The following is a 21,454-nucleotide window of genomic DNA, read 5'->3' as shown; positions in this document are numbered from 1 at the left end:
GGCTAAAACTGGTAAGTTTCGTGCAATGTCAACCGCAGTGATTTGAAAGGTTCCAGCACGTAAAGCCTGAACTGAAGTTATAGCACTGCATAATACTGCAACTCACTAATTAGGCCATATTTCAAGTGATTTTCATCGTACTAGTGAATGTTGAAGTAGATTTTTGGCACGTTGTGCATTGAAATTTATTCGTCAGAAATGTGGAAGTCGTTTTCGGAGGCAATATTCGAGCGAATAATGAAGAGTATTTTTGTCTGGGATATGTTTTTCTAATAATACCTTTTCGGGTCCAAGGCATGCCTATTAGCGAACATAGACTATTTGTGTTTGTTTCACGGCCAAAGCGATGAAATATATATATTATACAACGTTACAATACATCATTCGCTTTGATTTAGTAACCTGTTTCTACCAGTGATAATACGACAGCATTACAGCGCTTCTATTTGTTACTTAGTATTCAATCAGCTATAATTAGTTATGTACTACATCTATTATACTAAAAATTAAGGGATAAATAAAGGTGAAAAGATTGGCGGAAAGTTTCTTGCCAGTTCTTCTTGCCCGCTGTACGCCCTTGACTTGCAAACTGGTAGTAAATGTAAATTTAACTTGTTTACCTATATGAATAAAAATATTTTGATTTGATTTGATTAAAAATTTAATTATCTATTTTGTCTTCTGAATTCTTAGGGAATGTGTAAACAAGTCGGGAGTTCATGAAAGCAAATGCAAGAAACTTATGGAAATTGTTTCATACTTTATTTAAATCTGATAAGAAATACATTGGCGATCATTTCCAAAAAATATTCTACCAGCATTGAAATCAAAGCATGAGGTCTTTTTGAATAGATTAAACTTCTTTGAAATTGATTTTCGAAGGACCGTTAGAGTGATGGAATGCAAACAAATTTAATATTTTTAATCTCCATCTCGAATTTCCAATAATTGGTACGGAAACCGCGAAGTGTCAATATTTGGCGAGTTTCGGGAAATTGGAATATCTTAATAAATATATTGTACAAGTAAGTCACTGATTTACAAAATCATGTTATATAGGTACTAGGCTATACCAGCATGCACTCATTATTTAATTCTAAAGGAGGTGAGAATGGTCTCCGGTGTCTACTGCATATACACACAAACAGGTTTTATTCGTATGACTGCTTGAGAAGTAGCTAGCTTACTAGCTAGGTAAAGTGTCTGTTTAAGAAGTGTATTCTTACACACACAATCCGAACCATAGTTTTGATTTACCTGTGTTTAATGTCATTAGCACGAATATAACAAATATAATTTACAATAAATGTAAATTGTTTATTTCATAACCTTGTCGCAAGTGTCACTCATAAAATAAATCTTTAACGCAAATTATCGTGTACATTCAAACAGAACATTCATAATAATGCCTAGTGGTCTCAGCGTGCGACTCTCATCCTTGAGGTCGTAGGTTCGATCTCCGGCTGTGCACCAATGACCTTGAATGAATGAATTGTGCGCATTTAACATTCGCTTGAATAGTGGAGGAATACATCGTGAGGAAACCGGCTTGGCTTAGACACAAAATATCGACGGCCGCGGCGTGTGTCAGGCACAGGAGGCTGATCACCTGCATTGACAAATGATCATGAAGCTGATTTAAAACTCTGAGGCTGACACCTAAAGAGGTTGTAGTGTGTGCCACTGATCCATTTTATTTTATTCTTAATAATATAAGCCGTCAATGCACTTGCAAGTCTTCGGGCGGTGTGGAGTTTCATTAAATATCTGAGAAACCTCCTGTTCGTTTGCCCTATTCTATGAAAAACGAGTTATCTGTCAACCTGCTTATCAAAATATGTCTTTAATTCAGGACCATAGAAAAAATTAGCAAACAAATTTCTACTTAGATTTCATCTTCCGTACCTTAGTTTTACGTTGCAGTCTATATGCCTTAAATGTCAACGCTTTCACCCACTTCCAGTGGAATGTTCTACACGCTTAATCCATGCTTACGTTGAATGTGAGCATTTAAACAGCACTTGTGTATAACGAGTGCCATTCACGTGCCTTTGAAATCCAGGTCAATCCCAATTGCTGATTGCGACACTTATACTGTTTGTTTTCCTCGTTTCGTTTCCGTTAATTATGGGTAACCAATAAAAGCTAGCATACGAGTTATTCAACCGTCAATGTGCAGTTGAAAAACAAAACACTAACGCTCTAGCAGCTGCCTTATCTCTTCTGGATCTTCCTTTAAATCTCTATTGTGATGTTCACATCGTTTCCATAACATACTAATTGATGTAAGTGTAATTATAGTAATTCATGTGCCTGTTAATTGCTTCATTTGCTCCATGCTTTATGACTTAGTATATGGTATGTAGTGGTTTTATAATCCTAGCATAATTTATATATATCAAAAAAGATATAGCCAAAGATAGAATACATAACATATGTATATAAAATTTACGAAACGAAAAAATCTGTAAAATTGTTTAATTACATTGAAGTAAGTAATACTTCATATGCTGTGTTGTGTTTGATGGTGTGTATGTGGGGCGTGCTCATGATACAGGTGATTTATAAATTCTTGAAACGAAGTGCAAATAAAATAAATAAACAATGGCGCGTTGCGTTTTATTTTTAATGGTCAACAGCATCTGATTCCAACGTGTGTATACACGCGACATGATGCGCTTTCCAATCACATCAAATATACTGTTTGATTTTCCGTACATCGTTTTTAATTCTCACCACCTAGTATTTTAGTAAGCTATTGCTTTGGAAGAGTCAAATGTCATTGTTCAATTTTTTTCGTGGGAAAATGAGTTACCCATATCCTCCGAACGACGAAGCTAAAATCTATTATTTTAGCTTCGTCTTTACATATAAGTAAAACATACAGGTGTATAACATATGTTAAAAAATACTGAAAGTATGTTAAATGGACCAAATTTCAAATTTGGTACCAATTTCCAACTAGGACAGTTAGACCCAATCTCTCGACAGCTTTAATCGCATCCCCTGGGCGACTTTAGTCTCATCACAAAGGTGATAAAGATCTTGCTCGCCTAGTCTTTCTGGTTTGTTTTTTGGCCAAAAGGCCTGAATGTCCATCATAAAGCAAAACAAATTTTCGAATCCTGAAATTTTTCATTCGTTTTGTTTATCCTAGTTACGAACATTAATACGTTTATATACTTTAGCAGCGTGTGGTTCAAAGCATCAGGTACGTAAATAGGTTAAAAGGAACTGGAGAAGTGAGATTTACATTTTAACCTAAATCGCGTGACGGCACGACATTTAGAGAAATGCATTAAAATTATTTCGTAATTTAATGTCAAAGTTTAGGAAAGTGAAGGCGAAACGTGCCACGATGGAAATAATCCTTACATATGCCCCGAGAAATAGTTTGCTTTAAAGTTAAACAAAGACTGCTACTATGTCATTTATTTTTTTGAAATAAATAAAAGACTATGGCATAGTTACAATATAATGTTATTAAGAAAACAATTCACGGTAATAAATCTAAGTAAACGCTGAGTGCATCGGAATATTTCACCAAGACGATGTTTCCAAGAATTTATGACATTCTTTTATTTTCGAAATTATTTGTTCCTAATTACATTCTTAGGGTTTTATAAAAAAATATCATATTTTCGGAGATACAGATTTGCCTTGAAAGTATAGCATATTTTTATAAGCAAGTATATTTTTTATATAATAGGGAGGCAAACGAGCCGAGTGGGACGCCCGAAAAGGCAGTCATCGCAGCTCATTTATAGTGGGTGCGTTGCCGGCCGTTAAGGGAGTACGCTCGAATTTTGAATAGTTGCAGGTCGTATCTCTCAGGGTAGATCCTCGCTGGTATACGATTCCACAGTTCGCTAGTTCTCAAAAGAACTCTTAAATTGCATTCAGTCTTAACATAGCAATTAACATTTCATTATTTCGCTCATATTCTATTGTTATACGCAAAAATGGTCCATTATTTAAAGCACCCCGAAGACCCAGGAACCGTACATTATATTACAAAGTTGTAGAACTTAGTTTATGTGTGTGAAATATGTGTATAAACGAGAACTCGTTCGTTCTTAAGTCCCTAAAGTAGTTCCCGGATTCGAATTCAGGTCGTCTGATTGCGCGGGCGGAGGGCTCGTCTCGGTGGATGCAAGTTCACAACTCCGCATACACACTAAACTTCCAGTTTGTTATTGAGACAAATTTTATTTCTCTCAGAATTCGCGGTGTAGGGTTGCCATGTTATGTTAGAGGTTTCAGGCTTGAAAATTGTATAATACATTAGTGGCTCAGTTGTAAAATACCATGCCAACATAAAACTGTCATAACGTTATGTTATAATAAAAATAATAATAATAAAAGCCCGTTTAATATCCAACCATGACAAATATAAAATACAGATTACTTTTTTTACATTGTATACATTGTTTTTATCTTGTTTTGCTATATATACTGTCGGAATCCCATCAAAAGTAAAGGCTTCCTTCAGCTTTTCCAACTTACTCCATTCGCTTTCCGCTACAGCCTCAATTTTTTTGGGCGCTTCCCCGTGGGCCTTTTCATATAGCTGTCTATAATATTTTCATTTGTAAACATATGACCTTGAAATTGCTTTAATAATGTTAACAAATAATAATAAGTGGTATACCTCCTTTCGTTTTTGTAGTCGGTTAAAAATATACTCAAAACATGTCTACCCTACTCAAGAATAATGTTATTTAATTTGAACAGGGCTGGTACTTCCAGAATTCACTTGAATTCTTTTGATCTCGGACTTTAATTTCGCTTTTCCATCTTCTTAATCTTGTTTGTTGCCGCAATTGAAATTATTGTCGAAAAGAGCTTCTCAAATGGCCAGTTATGGTTCCTTTATCATTTGTTTTGCGAATTATCAGATAATAGTAAGTAAAAGTACCTATGCCTTACTTGACTTAAAATCCTTTGTCCCCAAGTTGGGCAAAGAGTATCCAAAAGAAACCCGGTCGGTCGGGGCAGCTCTCTTAATTTCATTCCAGCTTCCCAACCCTCTGCAATGATGCTTCGGTGCAGCTATGCACCTCATTGCACAGCTTATGCTATATATATACTAGTGTACTACTAGAATATATTATACTAGTGACCCGCTTCTCCACTATTTAACGGATGTTATTATACATATAAACCTTCCTCTTGAATAACTATCTATTTAAAAAAATCATCAAATCCGCATCAAAATCCGTTGCGTAGTTTCAAAGATTTAAGCATACAATGGGACATAGGGACAGAGAAAGCGATATTTGTTTTATACTATGTGGTGATGAGAAATATTCTATATTCATATAAACTGTACAAGTCTAACGGTCAATAAACAAAAGTACGCTTTCGTCTCTTTCTATGAAATTGTATGTACGCTGTGATGAAAAGAGACGTGAGTATTTTTGTGTTAAAATGGTACTATTAAATTAATTTATCTTGAGTTATTTTTTATTACCCTCTTAAAGAAATAACTGAAGACTAGACTACTATGGGGGTTAGCCATTTTTTAATATAAGTTAAACTATGCATACTCCAACAGATAATGAAGGAAGCACTCTATAAATATTACTCCTTTGTAATTAATATTAATCAAATTTTTTAATGTGCAAATGCTAATTCTAATTATTTTTATTTATTGTTTCAGGTAATTGTTGCATTGCTACAACTATCGCAAGGTACTCGGCCCTCAGCAGCCGCAAATGTGTGTGAGAAATCGCTATTTTCAAACTTCTAGTTCGTGAATATTTACTCTGTCATATAAAATATTTTACATAATAACGGTTTACGTAATGCCTAATTGCCTATTGACCCCACAATGAGGTCACTCCCAAATCGACCCTCTGGCTTCCTCATTTAACTGATTGAACATCTTGCAGACATTTGCATAAAGAATCGTTCAGATTGAGTAATCGTTTATCGATTAATTGAATACGAAATTTGTCGATTTTTTTAAGTTTTATTAATTATGCGTCTTTTTTAAGTAAAATAAAAATACTAGTGTACTTTTTGTTCTTCTTTTTGAACTTATATGAAAGCTCTGTTCATTGAAGACATTCCACACAGTGTGAATCTAAAGCTTAATTAATGAGGATAATTTCATTTACACCTGAGTTTAATATTAATAACGTAAATGTTATTCTAGGAAGCTATACAACATAGCTTTTTTTACGAAAATCTATGTATGTACTGTACTAAAGTTGTAACATAGTTTATTTATTTATTCAAGTTTTCCTAATCATACGTGATTTAGTTAAACATAAATGTTACAAAAAATAATAAATAACAATTAAAATATATTATACAAGATAAAATAAATTAAACCACAAAATTAAGTTTAGCAGAAAAAACAAAATTAGCAACAAAACAGCATAAGGTACGGCACTTAATGCTTACTTTAAAATTAATCAGCCCCCTACCGAATATATCCATATATCCTTAACACAAATGCACACAATTGTCAGTCGTTAGAATAATGATAAAATTATTATTGGTACGATGAAAAGGCTGGACTGCTAATATAATATAGTAATTAATGCCTTTAAATATTTCACTATATAAAATTGATGACGACAAGAAACGCTCGGTCCAGTTATAATATTGTATAATTCTCATTAAGATGTATAGTATAAAAGTATGTACATCGAACACATAGCTTAATCTCGTTTAGTACAATACCTAAACTCCAAACGAGGAATTTATTCTAAGCGCAGTTGCAGTTTGCATAAGCAAGCACTTGGGGTTAATCTCGCTTCTAATGATTACTGAGTAGTGGTTAATTGATTCTGTCTTTATTCTATTATCTTTGAATTTCGAGAGGAGGTTTCCTTGAGAGGTTTTTTATGGGTTTTATGTCCCAGGAGGATCTGCTTTACTACACGATTTATTTTAGCGAAAACAAAACTTTAATTATTCAGTTTAATTGAGGTAGATACTGGCGGCGTAGTAGGAAATAGCTGCCCTACTTTCTTGGGAGAATAATTATGGACAAAAATAATTCACCACAAATACCGTCTTGTATTTTTTATTCATGTCTTCTTAGGGTCTATTTTGTTTTGGTTTTGTAGGGAGTGACATAAATTTTCGTAATTTTTACATAACAGAAATACAAATTACAAATATTTTTAGCGAATAGAAGCCCATGTTCTTGATATTATATTTTGCATAACACAATATAAACTGTCTAGTTATGTCTCGTATTTGTCTTTTAAGGATATATTTATTTACTTTTTACTACCATCAGTTTCTCACCACTTTCTCATTGTTAAGTATGTAAAGCTTCTAATTGGCGTTTCGATTTAAAATGATTTTAAGGTGTTTTTAAATAAACAAATTCGGGTGCGTTAAAACTAGTGGTGAATGCTATGATTAGATTGTTTGTTCTAGTTTTGAAATCGTACATTCCATAGAAAGGAACAAAAAATTTGTTTGTTATTCAGAACTACCGATTCGATCTTTATTACCCATAACAATCGACAACTTTATCGGACGAAGTTTTCCTATTTAGAAGTTTTGTTTTGTTAATATTGTTAACGTTTCTATGTAAAAGTAGCTCTTAAAGCTCTTACTAATAAAATCCAGTTTATTAACTTTATATTACATCTTATGATTTTTCAAGTAGTTTTCTTATGTTTTAAACTTTATCGTTAGATCAGAAACTCAAAATATGTATTACTTACGAATGTATCACTTGCCTTGAGGAACAAAATCGTAAAAACAAAACTCTTTTTTTTTTCAGGAAAATTTAAAGATTTTTTGTATATGTTACATCGACGATTTAAACATTGTTGTGATGTATTGAGTGTAAGTTATAACGATGACGACGACACATTACGACGATAGTTAAACGACTGTCTTGTATGTTACTTTTTTCGCGGAAATATTATGACATCGATGAAACAAAGATTATTACCAGACTTTATTTGTTTCAAACTGTCGCATTGACTTTGATTATTCGGTAGAATTACAATCTAAACTAAAACTATCTTTATGGTTATTACAATCTATTTCAAGAAACATTTATTTATTTATTATTTTTTTTATACTTTATTGCCTTATTCAAAAACATACATAACACAAATAAAAAAACAGGTTGCAAAAGTTATAAGACAACGGGCGGCCTTATCGCTTACAAGCGATTTCTTCCATTAATGTGAAACAAAGAAAAAGAAACACCAACAGAGGCAAAAATTAATTTTTTGTACATTAAATGCAAAATAATTAACAAAAAAACACATTGTGTACAAAATAATTTCTGTAAAAAAATAAATTGTCATGTTTTGCTAAAATTCTAAGTCCTTCTCTATAAAATTGTCTCTATCTTTTGATAATAGGTAGGGCGGTCTGAATATGAAATTGACTTGCAATTTGCCTTTTGTCCTTTAAAAAACATTAGGTATTGTTTTCGATGTTGTCAAAACAGTAACTCTATTCGAATAGCACCCTTTTCGGATAACAAGTCTCTAAGGAAGCAACATTTTCACCTTATCAAGCCTCGGCTATCAATGCCCCAGATCTATTTGTAACTCCTTTGCAGTCTGTTTATACAACTTGCACTTTGAATGCTAATTCCTAACCACTCCTAACTTTAGTTCGCTTTGTCTTGCTCTTTGTGGTTTTATTACCTCCTGTTTGGATTTACGTCAAATGCAATTTATCGAAGCGAATTCTTATTGAAACATATTTCTCTGATTGTATTGGTGTCGAGACAAGTGTATGAATTTAGTGCAGGACTTCACTCCACTACAGGTGGTGTACTAATATGTAAAACATATGTATTAATGTAGTCCTGATTATGTAGCACCCGAATACCAGCAATTTTATATATATACACTTAAAGCACTTCTTTATTCAAGACACCTTGAGGTAAAATTAATATTAGTTATTTCTTCTCAACCAACATACTGGCGGCCCGTCCCGGCTTGGCATGGGTGGACATTTATTTTTTAGACAATAATTGATGTTTTTTAATATATAATTATAGACTATATGGATCACTGGTAATATAGCATTTTTCTTGAATTTTCAAAATCGATCTAGTACTTTTTAAGCCTTTTGGTAACAAACAAACAAATTTTTTCTCTTTATAACAGGTATATAACAGCTAATCTGCATTTAGCAAGTTAAATCCCCTTCCATTATTTAATACATTTTTAAATCACAAGGTCACAGGTTATTCACCGGCGAAGAATTGAAAAAAATATTTAACTGCAAGAGAGATCATCAAGTGCGAATCTTGTCCCCTCGTAATCTCATGAGATATAGAACTTATGTACTGCCCAATATTAATAAATAAGGACGGACAGGACCAGGATTTAAAGTAAAATACTCTTTAAAATAATAAAACTGTTAACAAATATTATATTTAAACCAATATTAACAACAGTAAACTAGTTTTATAACTAGTCTTAATGTATAGCGATATCTCAGTAATTGATCTAGGGAATGACAAATGACGTTAAGTTGACAGTTGACACTAACGGGACGACGAAGTAACACGCAAGCTAGGTATAGTTACATGAAAATTATATTAAAGAAATTAATATTACACGGATAAGTTCGTATATTTCAGTAAATGGAGTGAGAATATAAAACAGGAGGCAAACGGGCATTACACTCATCTGATATTAAGTGATTCCGCCGCCCATGGACACTCAATGCCAGATGTCTCGCGAGTGACGCCGGCCTTTTAAGAACTTTCTTGAAGGGTTCTAAGTAGAATTGATATGGAAATACTTCAGTGAATATTGATTATACTAGATTTGTATTTAAATGTAAATTTTAATTACTGACTCGTATCATCACTTATATGGTTTTAATACTGTTAATAAAACCTCGTCGTAATCCTTTGATACTGCCGATAGGTAGACAGGATCTAGTGGTAGGGCTGTCAGATTTAAGTGATTGAAGGTTTTTTCTTACTGTACAAAATTAATTTTTTTTATAACAAATATATCTTTGATATTGAATGTCATATATAGTAAACTCACTAAAACGTGGTACGTATATAACGTGTTTACGTATAATGCAATTTCCGTCCCCGCGCCGCGGCCGATGAGATTTCTCTGGTTTCTGCGTGTAATTTATAATGATTTGTCTTGTCTATTATTAGTTTTGCATAGCTTTGCACATTTTTCAGTTGTGTTATAAAAATAAACTATATAAAAAATATTTATAAAATTCGTTAGTTTTGAATACTTCCTACAACGCGATTTCCTATAACGCAGTACGCGTTTACCGCGTTATAGGGTGGATTATTTTATTTTACTTTGGCGCTAAGATTGTTAATATGTGCGTTGTAACTCCTAAGTCGGTTAAGTAACAGTAGTAGACTTCTACGACTACGTGAACAAGGTTTCTTTGGCTAAGCCACTCTAAGGGCCAGTTTTTTGATCCGTAGTAAAAAGTGGTATGACCATTTGTTACTTTAACTATAGTTAAATGACTAACCAGTAGTAAAATCGTAAATACGTTTTTCAATGTCTATTTTAACTATAGTCAAACTTAACAACTGGCCAATTTGTTGCCAGTGCAATGAACAATGACATCCCAATAAAAATGTTTTTTATTTGTGGGGAATATTTATTTTGTATGACAACACTAGACAAACTGAGTGAATGAAATCCATTTTTGACATCTTCATTCGTTATTTGTTCTTGAAAAGTTTGAAGTGTCAAATTAATCAAAATATAAATAAAGTTGTTTTTCTCTGTTTTAATACGGTTTACACCTATAAAGATACTAAAATATATAAATAACGATGTTAGCAAGCAGCCAACGGGCAAACAAGTAAGTACAAACATATTTTCGTGTTATTTAATCCGGCTTATCTTGTGTTTCGTAAAAAAATAATACATTTATGTTTTGTTAAAGGGACCGTACTAACTTGGCTCAAAAAGAAACGACCAAATTGATGATGCTACTCAAGGATTACCCAGTCCTAACCTGAAAAGAAATGGATCACTCCAGCTATCTATAAAAACAAAAAGGGAGAGCGTGATTTGCCGAATTATGCTAAGGAAGAGAATCGAAAACATTTGCTGCACAAAGAAGCATAATCTCGTACGGGATTTTACTGTGGGGTCGGGCTGCTGACATTGAATCCATTTTTATTTTTCAAAAAAAAGCTGTCAGAGCCAGTTATAAACTTTGTTGTCACGAATCTGTTAGACATAATTTCATTACTAGAAATAAAGATGAAGTAGCTGAACCATCTTTCAGATTAGCCAAAATTCAAACATCATATATGTATATATTGGGTTAAAAGTTACAATAAAATACCCTGTGACATTAAAACTCCGCAATAAGTGAAAATTTACATTTGTAAACAAGTATAATCCAAATTAGAGGATTATATTCAAGAGAAGAATGCTGTGAAATAAACTGGTCCTGCTTCATAGGATAATCATAGAGCCTTGACAAAATCAATTGGTTGCAGATCTAAATTTACATATTATTTTTTGTTGTATAATACTACAAACACATTATTTTAGTATTACTAACTACAATAAAGACCTGTATAGTGATATTAGTTTAGGAGTACATAGTCTTCACATATAATTATTTAACTTATGTATACAAATATTCTAAATTTTATTTAAAAAAAAAGAACTTAACTGTGGAGTTTCTTGCCCATTCTTCTCCACATGAAACTACCTTTTGGAAGCGGCAACTAGAATAATCTTTATTCAAAAGTGCCATTTTAGGTGGTCTAATTGGAATAAATGATTTGATTTGAAGCCCGCCAAAAATCCATGCAAGTGAAATGCAAGAAGAGACAATTAGGTAGTAAATATATATTAAATTGCTTTAAGGTTTCATGTATTGTTTTTTTAATAAAAATTGTTTGTATTTATGTTATAATTAAACATTTTATTAATTTAGTCACATGTTTTATTTAAATTGTCTTGTAATAAAGTAGATTGATGCTAACTCATATATGTAATAGAAAGTCCTAAAGAACATCCTAGGTCGCTTACTTATGTATAGCTGTAGTTCATTGCAAGTACGTTACATATGAGTTAATATTATAGGCTTTTAAATACATGATGAATTTAATATTATTTATTAATATACTTCATCATTTACTACCGCGGTTCTGTAGCTAGAAATGATTCTAATGCTCTGCTAAATCTCTGCTATGGAAGGTAAAGTGTGGAATTTCTATCGTCTTTCGGCAGATATTCCCTCTTTTATATAAATATATTATGCAATATACAACAATGATAGCCTGTAGGTTCATTTTTTAAAGCCACCCTTAATTGTGACCCTATGCAGGGAAACCTTCTTTTCCACGCTCTAAATGCTCTTTCCACCACAATTTACTTAATTTTTTGCTTTTTCTTATAATAAATGTATTTATCATAGCTTGATTTCTGTGACAATCAGCTGTTACTTTATGAATAACCAGCGGCCATCTTGTTTAACCTTCCTACACTGAGTAGTTAACTTTTCTGACTAATGGTTAGATATTTGACCATTAGTAACTCTTACCACGGATCAAAAAACGCATTTTGCTGAATTTTAACTATTAGTAACGATATTTGACCAATAGTTGAGTTAACTACGGATCAAAAAACTGGCCCTAAGAGACAGTTTTTTAACCGTGGTAACCCTTGATAGCTAGCGTAGCAGGTTTATAATCCACTCTCCTGGGTGTGGGGTCGCATATTAATTGAATGTTACGTCAATATTGGATAGGGATGCCACTCGTTATGCGACACGTGTTGACGGGAGCTTAACTCTCTTGTATGTTGCTGATTTTGATTCTGCGCATTACTTATGTAATTTCATTTTCAAACTATTATGGTAATTAAATTCATACTTTGTGGAACCAGCTGCCCACTGAAGTATTTCCGAACCAATTCGACTTAGGAATCTCACTCAAGAAAAGAGCGTACAAATTGGGTGTTGTCATTGGAGAATCGTTTTTGTTTGATTAGGACCTTTCGTGTACCCACTACATACCACAAGCACTACACTATCACCCCATTTTTCCCCCCTTTCAAAAGAACTCGTTTCGTAAGATTTTGCCAGTTTGAGCATTCTGATAGCTAGCACTGAATATCGATAGTTGCTATTCTCAAGCTTTGAAATCGATTTTCCTTTAGTTTTTATATTAAATTTATTTTTTCATCTCTTTGTGTATGTTAGGTTTGTTTCTAACTACTTGTCACATTAAATATTGTCTTTTATTTTTTCTGGTACGAATGTGCCGAATTTTTGGTATGGGTAGCAAACGTACTGCCACGCTGATTTTCTGTACGTAAATATTTTTGATACCTTTCATTAAACTAAATTAACAGTCTATGAAAATAAATTTGTGCCCGCTAATTCGTTGTAACTAAACTCCCTTGGAGCCTTATAAATGGCAACACTGCAATTTTTTTGTGCAGAGATTAATTGTGCTCGTTATCCCCACCGCAGACCGCGTCTAATTCGAAAACCAGACAGTGGCGAGGGTTAATTAAAGAATTAACGGGGTCTCTAGGACCCGGCTTGTCGGCCGGATATTAATGATCGGGCAAAATGGACCCTAATGAGCGTGTCGCTGTTGTGTGATGTTATCAAGGGTTATTCAATATTTTTGCATAATAAGATCTTGTTTAATAAGCAGAGAGTAGGATGGAGAGTTTTTAGCCACACAAATTGACTGTAACTAAAATGATGTCGCTTATTTACCTTTGTACCTTTGGCTGGCAAAACGACAAACGCAGAGACAACGCGTCTTTGGGCGGCAGTAGTACTTAAAATTAAATTATCCTCCTGCCCGTTTGCTACCTAAAATATAAAAATAAAACATGTTGCATTCTGGGATTGCCGCGGTAAAGCTATTGCATAGCCATTTTTCAACAACATATGCAATTATCATATTTTTTTATTTATGCTGTATTCTCTTTTCTATAAATTCAACCTCCCACTCTACTAGGCTCAGTCAGAGTATATAGTCTGTCTCACTCTAACGCGTACTGGCCGCGCTTACGCTACGTCACTGATTTTGACAGAGAGATCTGAATAAGGAGTATGCATTCTGTCCCGCTTTAATGCGTATTGGCCGCACCTACATTACATTATCGCATTATGTTTATATTTTTGTTACGAAATTTCTAGCTATGGTTGCCGCGCGCATAGCCCGCGTTAAAGTCTATGCAATTGTTTTAAAATATACGTATATACCAATGGCGCTACAACCTTGTCGGTAAGGTTTCAGATTTCTATATCTGTTTCGGAATAGTTTCTAATAGCCAAGAGATCACGAGCCTTCTGTGCCTGACAAAACCAGGCCAACACTGCTCTTTTTAATTTATCTTAATCAATATGTTATATTTTATTATTTTTAATGTCTGTACCCAATTTACAATGTTAGAGAATGTATGCAGTGATCGCTTAGTGGCTTGCGACTTTCATCCTTGCAGTCGTAGGTTCTATCCCCGGCTGTGAACCAATGGATTTTCTCTCTATATGCGCATTCGCTCGTACGTTGAAGGAAAACATGGTGATAAAACCACACACCCAAAAAGTCGACGCGTGTGTTAGTCACAGCCTGATCACCTTATTGTCAAATGATTATGAAACAGTTACAGAAATCTGAGGCCTAGACCTAACAAGATTGTAGTGCCACTGGTAATATTAATTCATAATGTTGGAGCTTTACATACAGGATTTGTCATGGGCATCCATACCCTTCCTAAGAAATATTCATTTATTCAAAAATTAAAACAAAAGTGAAATTTAATTAATTTGGGTAACAAAGACCGAAAGATGTTTAGGACACACTGTGCGGTACACGCACGTTTATTAAGTTATATATATGTAACACCCACTGCTGTATTCACTAAATAAGTAAAATCAGAAAACATGATATAATACATTTTAGGAACGTTATTACTGATGTCTAGAATTGTCTAGGCCCACGTTCAGAACATAAATATTTTACGGTTATATTACTATTGTTCTAAAGAACATGGGCCAAACGGCTAGGACAAATGATGATGAAGCCTGATGTTAGATGATACTTAATTTCAGAGCCTCATGTGTCTTTCATGGATCGGTACGCCTTGAAGAACCCTAAGTCGAATTGGTTCGGGAATTCTTCACAGGGCAGCTGGTTCCACATAGTGGTGGTGCGTAAAAATCGCCTTAGATATCGCTTTGTTGTGGAACAATATATAACTGAAATAAAAAAAACGTGTGTGTACTGTATGTATACGCGTTAGGATACTTCATTGGCGGAACAAGATAATAGTATATTTCATTACAAGTGCGGAAAGCCTGTCATTGCAACGAGTTCCGACGAATGTCTACCCGAGCCGAGGCGCAGCCGAAGGTGAGGGTTGACAGTCGGGACAAGTTGCAATGACGGTTCCGCACGTGTACTGAACGACTATTTTTAATACAGTTGCGAAAAAATTAAGCAATTTAATTAAACTATTTGCTTTTTTTCTATTCTCTCTACGGAATAAATTCGTTGCACGTAGATATGTAGCGACTTATATGTTTCCGGTAAATTGTTCTCCGAAGCATTTTATGCAATTATACTGCGTTCGGGTGGTATTCATTCAAATAAAATATCGTCGAAATTACTTATTTTGTGCAACAAATAACTCAACTCGAAAGAACATTTTTGGAAAATAGCGGCAACCGCAATGAATATGAGCAAAGCTTGATTTTTCTTTTCTTCACCCATTCTGGGTAGGCAAAGGGAACTTGGCCCATACAGCCAATTCTTCAGTAGACTATTTTTTATTCATTGAGTCCAATCATTAAATCTGATATTTAAACAAATAGTAGCTTCTTTTTAAAATATTTGCATGAATCATAAAAACTTCTGTGATTTTTTTAGTAAAAACTTCATGGTTAGTTTTTTATTTTTAATTTTTTTTTTATTGATATGAAATATAATAAACCTAACCTAACTTATTGAATCCAATTATTAGTAAACTTTTTAAAAATACGTATTTGCATATATTATAAAATTATTTTTAATATTTTTTTAATTGATATGAAATGAAAAGAAACATAACCGAAGTTATTGAATCCAATTATTATAATATTTAGAAATCATATATCATAAAAACTTCTATGAATCTTTTTAATAAAACCTTCGTGGTTGGTTTTTTCTTTTTAATACACATTGTTTTGACAGTTGGCAAAGAAAACGCACGAGTGCGGGAATGGCAAAGAAAAAGCACGAGTGTGTAATAGCCCACTTTCCGAACGCTATACCTCCCTGCAATATGCCACTTTTTGAGCAACTGTATTAAAAAGATCTTTTCAAAACATTTATACCTCGTTTGTAAAAAAAATAAAAGAGGATAAGGAAAACAGTGCGTGCGTACAAAGAACACCTGTCAGAAGTGAACTTTCTTTGTAAATTAATTATTACTAAGGTAAAAGCTCCAATAACTGATCATGTACCAAAATATGTATTTGCAAATGTATATCCATATGTACACTGTATACGTGCTAATGATAAAATTATAAATAACTAAAAAATCTGCGTTATGCGACAGAATTGCCATCTAAAGTTCTAATATGTAACTACTAAACGAATACATCAGCGTGTATTTTTCTCGATATTCTTTTCTCGCTCTCTCTCAATCGCTTTATCCCTTTTCTTCGATAAAAACGCTGCACATCTTCGTGACGTTCCGTATAATTTTACCCTCATGCGCTTAAAGAAGTCTCACTGCAAAAATTGATAATGTGAGCGCAGGAAGTGCAAAGCTGTATAAGACAAGACTTTTATTTTAGCAAAGCAAAGCAATTAAATCACATGTAAATTTCAACTAAACAATCGAAAGTAATTCGTAACAGTCAAATATCAAAATTCGTATTTCGTATTAATAAGTTATCGGTCCGAGCTGATACAGCGAAATATGAAGGGATCTTTATTTATGAATGTATGTAACGTATCGCTCTATTAATTATGTATGTGCATATCTAGAGCAAAAACAAAGGCTTGATGGATGAAGTATTATTCGCTAATGTTTCTTTTAGCTTTTATGTACTAGGGCTTTTTATAGGCACCGGGGTGGGATTCGATTCCAGAACAGAGTACCGAGAGTTTTTTAAGCCGGCTTTTTCTCTCGGCCTACACTTTCTTTGCCGATGAGTAGCCTACAGATTCAAATTTAATGACGTGGAATAAGTGATACCTGTATCTTATGTTCCATAATAAACATATTTTATTTATTTTAACGAGGCGCAAAATTATGTTAAAAAAATTATTTTGTCTGTGCTTGGTTGTGTGGCCATGTATATGGAACAAATATATAAATTCTTCAAATAAATAATTCAATAATATATGAATCGAATAACCGAATTGATTACTTGAATTTTTTTTTAAATGCGTTTAGGTGGTGTAGATTCAAATTAGCCCGACAGATTGTTGCTATTGTCCTAGCGCTGCAGTCGGTATATATACAGCAAATAAACAGAAATTAATCGTTTGTACATGTGTTCGTAATAAAACTCTTAAATCGCTGGAAGGATTTTGATGAAATTTTTAGTATGTTCCGGTGAAATCGAGAATGATTTACATTACGATTGTTGTACAGGACATCGTCCATCGAATCCGCTTGTGTCATTAAAATAGATGAATATATACAAACACTTGTAAAGAGTCATTTTCATATTAAGAAAGCCCTCGCTCCTTTACTCAATAAAGAATAACGTCTGACAGGGTGGTATTATGTTTGTGGATGGTAAATCCGCGCTGAATAGAATGCAACGATCTAGCTCGGAACAACGGGCATCGGGCAATAAAGAAGATATGAAAAAGAGCAGTAAGACTTAGGCAAACGCGTATAAAGTCGCTGCGGTTATGGTGTAGACGAAGAGCCTTTGACTTTTTTTTAACCGCAATAAATTATTATTATTTTAGTGCAATAAATTATTATAATTTATTGTTATTTTTAGTTATAAATTAAGTGATAGCTATGTTTTAATAATACTGAAACGTTCGTAGGCTGACATAGAACGTTTTTTGATAGAATTTGATTTGAGAACTGGTAGTAAATATGGTTAGAAGCATTTAATGCTTTTTGACGTTAATAATTCATTGTGTGACCTAAATTTATAATTGATTTTGTATTTGAATTATTCAATATAGTTGGCTTTGAGAGCGATACAATGATTATAGCGGTCATACAATATTTCGATACCAATTTTATTGACGGCCGGAAGCGGCCAGTTCCGGCTTCGCACGGGTGTTAATTATTTTTTAAACAATTGTTGATATTTTCTTTGAAATTATAGCCTTTTTTAATCAGTGATAATTAAGCATTAAAATGGTGAAAGAATTTTTAAAATTGGTCCAGTACTTTTTGAGCCAATTCGTTACAAACATACTTACATACAAATATTTCCTCTTTATAATATTAGTTTAGTTGTAGCCTCAAAATAGACTTCAGTTTCAGTGATTGCCATTTCATCAGCGCAAAATTCCCGTCCAAAATTGGGGGCCAAATCTGGAGAATGTGGTTGATGCGGAAGCACTTGATTAAACAGCACTTTCGTCTTTCTCAAATTGGAGCCGTTAGAGCCATTTCTTGGTGGTATGTTTTTAAACAAGTTGCTGAAGTCACACTATTAGGTATGGTGACGATTTTATTTTGGTCTTTATGGTTATGATTTAAGTACTTTTCTGGAGGCTTTTTAACTTTTATTATATATTACTTTAGGCTAATAAACTATTATATGCATCACAAGCATAAATTATAAAAATTACAGTACTTTAATGAATATCAAATAGAAAAGTTGTTCATTCATTAAGTATGTAAACATTCAATTTTTCTTGTCTCAACGAAATTGCTTCTATGCAAGATAAATTCTTCCCAACTGCCTAATTAACTTCGTAGAACTTTAATGGGTTGTTTTCTTGAATGAGAGGCCAAAAAACGGCACGGCGATTTTTCCAACGAGCGGTTTAACACCACGTAATTTTGCAAGCCATTTTTAGTTAGTTAATTATCATAACAGAGTTTTTTTAAGTTATTGTTTATCCCTTGTAGATCGATCTGTTTTTAAACTAGTTCAAAACTACGGTTTCTTCAAGAAAACCGCGTTCGTTAATAAAACAATCGTAGAGTTATCGCCACTATAACACGACTTTTGTGCCGCATATAACGCGCAGATTTCTCAAGTTCGTGTGAAATTTATAATGATTTGTCAAGTTCATACTTAGTTTTGGATACCTTTGCACCTGTTTCAATTGTGTTGTTTTATAATTAAACTAAATATCTTTATTAAATGCGTGTTTCTAGTTTTTGAATTGTTTGTGAACGCGAATTCGCGGTACACCCAGCCGCGTTATCTATATTTAGGTATTTATCAAAGTTAAATCCATTTGTTTATAGTCTTTTTATAATGTGCTTTAAAAATATGAGTGGTTAATTTGGTTTCCTGTTGTAACCACCTCACGATATTCAAAAACGCGGTTAGGCCGCAGTGCGATCACCGAGTTATTTTCGTTCGCTCTGAGACTATTTATGGGGGCATAAAATAGAGGGGGCGACAGTGGAGACAATGCCATCCCTCGTTATGAAGTCCCCGGGGAAGTGAATATATCTCTAGGGACATAAAAAAATAAACCTTTTGTTTGCCAGATTCGAACGTTGCCTTTTTTTAGGATAGTCCTCAACGGCAACTGGTCGCTTACATTGTCTATGGTAATGTTTTATTTTGTGTGTGCTCTGTGGAGAGGGTTGATGCTTGCATACTAATTTCATGGTCACAATAATTGTATCGACAATACCATCAAGTTAATGAAACTTATATAAATATAACTCTATCAGACATAGACATTTAGTTAATACTAGCTGACCTGGCAAACGTCGTCTTGCCAAACTACTATCTTTAACTCAGCGCCATCTGTTAGAATTGTATCAAATAATAAACAAATGTTAATGTTATCGTAATTTTAGTAAGGATGCCTATTTTTTTGAAAATGAAATATAGCCTATGTCACTCAGGAATGATGTAGCTTTCCAACAGTGAAAGAATTTTTCAAATCTGCCAAGTAGTTTCGGAGCCTATTCAATTCATACAAACAAACAAACAAAAAATCAAACCTTTCCTCTTTATAATATTAGTATAGATACATTATTAAAGAGGCAAAGGGTAGAGCTAGGATAACAAACGATTTCTTCCAGGTAGCGTTAGTAAGGAAAAAGAAATTTATAATTATGGGAAAAGTGTATAAAATTTGAAACAAAATTATTAAGATAGACTTTTCTTATCAATTAAGTGTTCGTAAAGATTAGAAACTAAAGGCTTTATTTATTATTATTTAAAACCTCGAATACTATTTTATCAAACTTCATAAATCAAAATATTAATATTAAACTTTCTATCACCAATGTTAAACAAGTCTATTATTTATTTTTACACGACAAAATGGTACGGAATGATAGTTACGTCTGCAAAATGGGTTGTAAAATAAACGTTTTTAAAATAAAGTCTCGCGGTAAGTAAGTAAAAGTTAGTGTTCTTGGTGAGGTCGTAAATTCGCGTCACGTTTACGCGACGGTGGGAGGGCCTGCAACTATGTGATATACGGAACAGATGCGAGCGTTCTCCTTATTTTATACAATGCCTGGCTTCGTTCGCGTGGAAATATTTAAAATATCTACGTATAGGGGAGCCGTGGGCACGTTTTACAATTTTTTTGATAATTGTCTTTATGACAAAAGGTATCAAATAATTTACACATTTGATTGCTTTTATAGTTTGTATGTCTATTCAGCTATTAAAGTATGATTGAAAAAATATTAAAATTTATGAAATTTTTTCTCGATGGACAATTTCCTACAGGGGTTATCGTAGTATATCTTTCAGTTGTAGTATTAATTTTTTATTTTTTTATTTAGGCTTTGTTACATTTATAGAAACACAAATGATGATACATAAACTTTTAAGTGATACAACGAGCGGCCTTATACCACCTAACAAGCGATTCCAGGCAACCTTAGTAAGGAAATAAAAATATTTAATTACGAACCTGAAGAAGAAATACAAATACTTTAATTTTTTCATAGTATATAGTCATGTTTTTCCGTCCGCGATGGAAGGTTGCTGGTTATTAACACAGGACTTTTACAGTCCTTATCATAGGTTTATTGCATTTATAGAAACCACGGCGGTTTTCTATTCTAACATACTGTGATTATATTAAATTATTTTGTAAAATAAAGAATAAAAAAATTAATATAAAAAATTACTAGCCTCTACAAACTAAAAGCGGGACACAAATCTGTCAGATGTGACGAAGCACCACATTGTGTTATATGTGCAAGCGAGAACATGGCGGCGAATCACGTGTTAGGTGCAAGAAATTGCAACCCTACTGTAAAGACTTCTCAGGCGATGTCAATGTAATGGAAGATGGTTGCTGCAGCAGCCAGTCACGGGGTCTCTTGGTAGAATGCTAACGCGAGCC

At 33.3% G+C, this 21,454-nt stretch overlaps 1 protein-coding gene and 1 long non-coding RNA gene across 2 annotated transcripts in view; both read left to right on the top strand.

Moving 5' to 3' along the window:
- The window catches only part of LOC110996711 (ubiquitin-like protein 3), a 127,025-nt gene that overhangs the window by 69,099 nt on the left and 36,472 nt on the right, over window positions 1-21,454 (top strand). The window lies entirely within an intron of this gene.
- Window positions 10,397-11,021, top strand: LOC111002258. Its single transcript, XR_006750280.1, has 2 exons — window positions 10,397-10,803; window positions 10,888-11,021. It is a non-coding gene; the product is annotated as an uncharacterized LOC111002258 (long non-coding RNA).

This window comes from Pieris rapae, chromosome 6, assembly GCF_905147795.1.
Source record: "Pieris rapae chromosome 6, ilPieRapa1.1, whole genome shotgun sequence".
NCBI lineage: Eukaryota > Metazoa > Arthropoda > Insecta > Lepidoptera > Pieridae > Pieris > Pieris rapae.
Note: the sequence above shows the minus strand (reverse complement) of the source record. Positions and strands in the feature narration are given on the sequence as shown.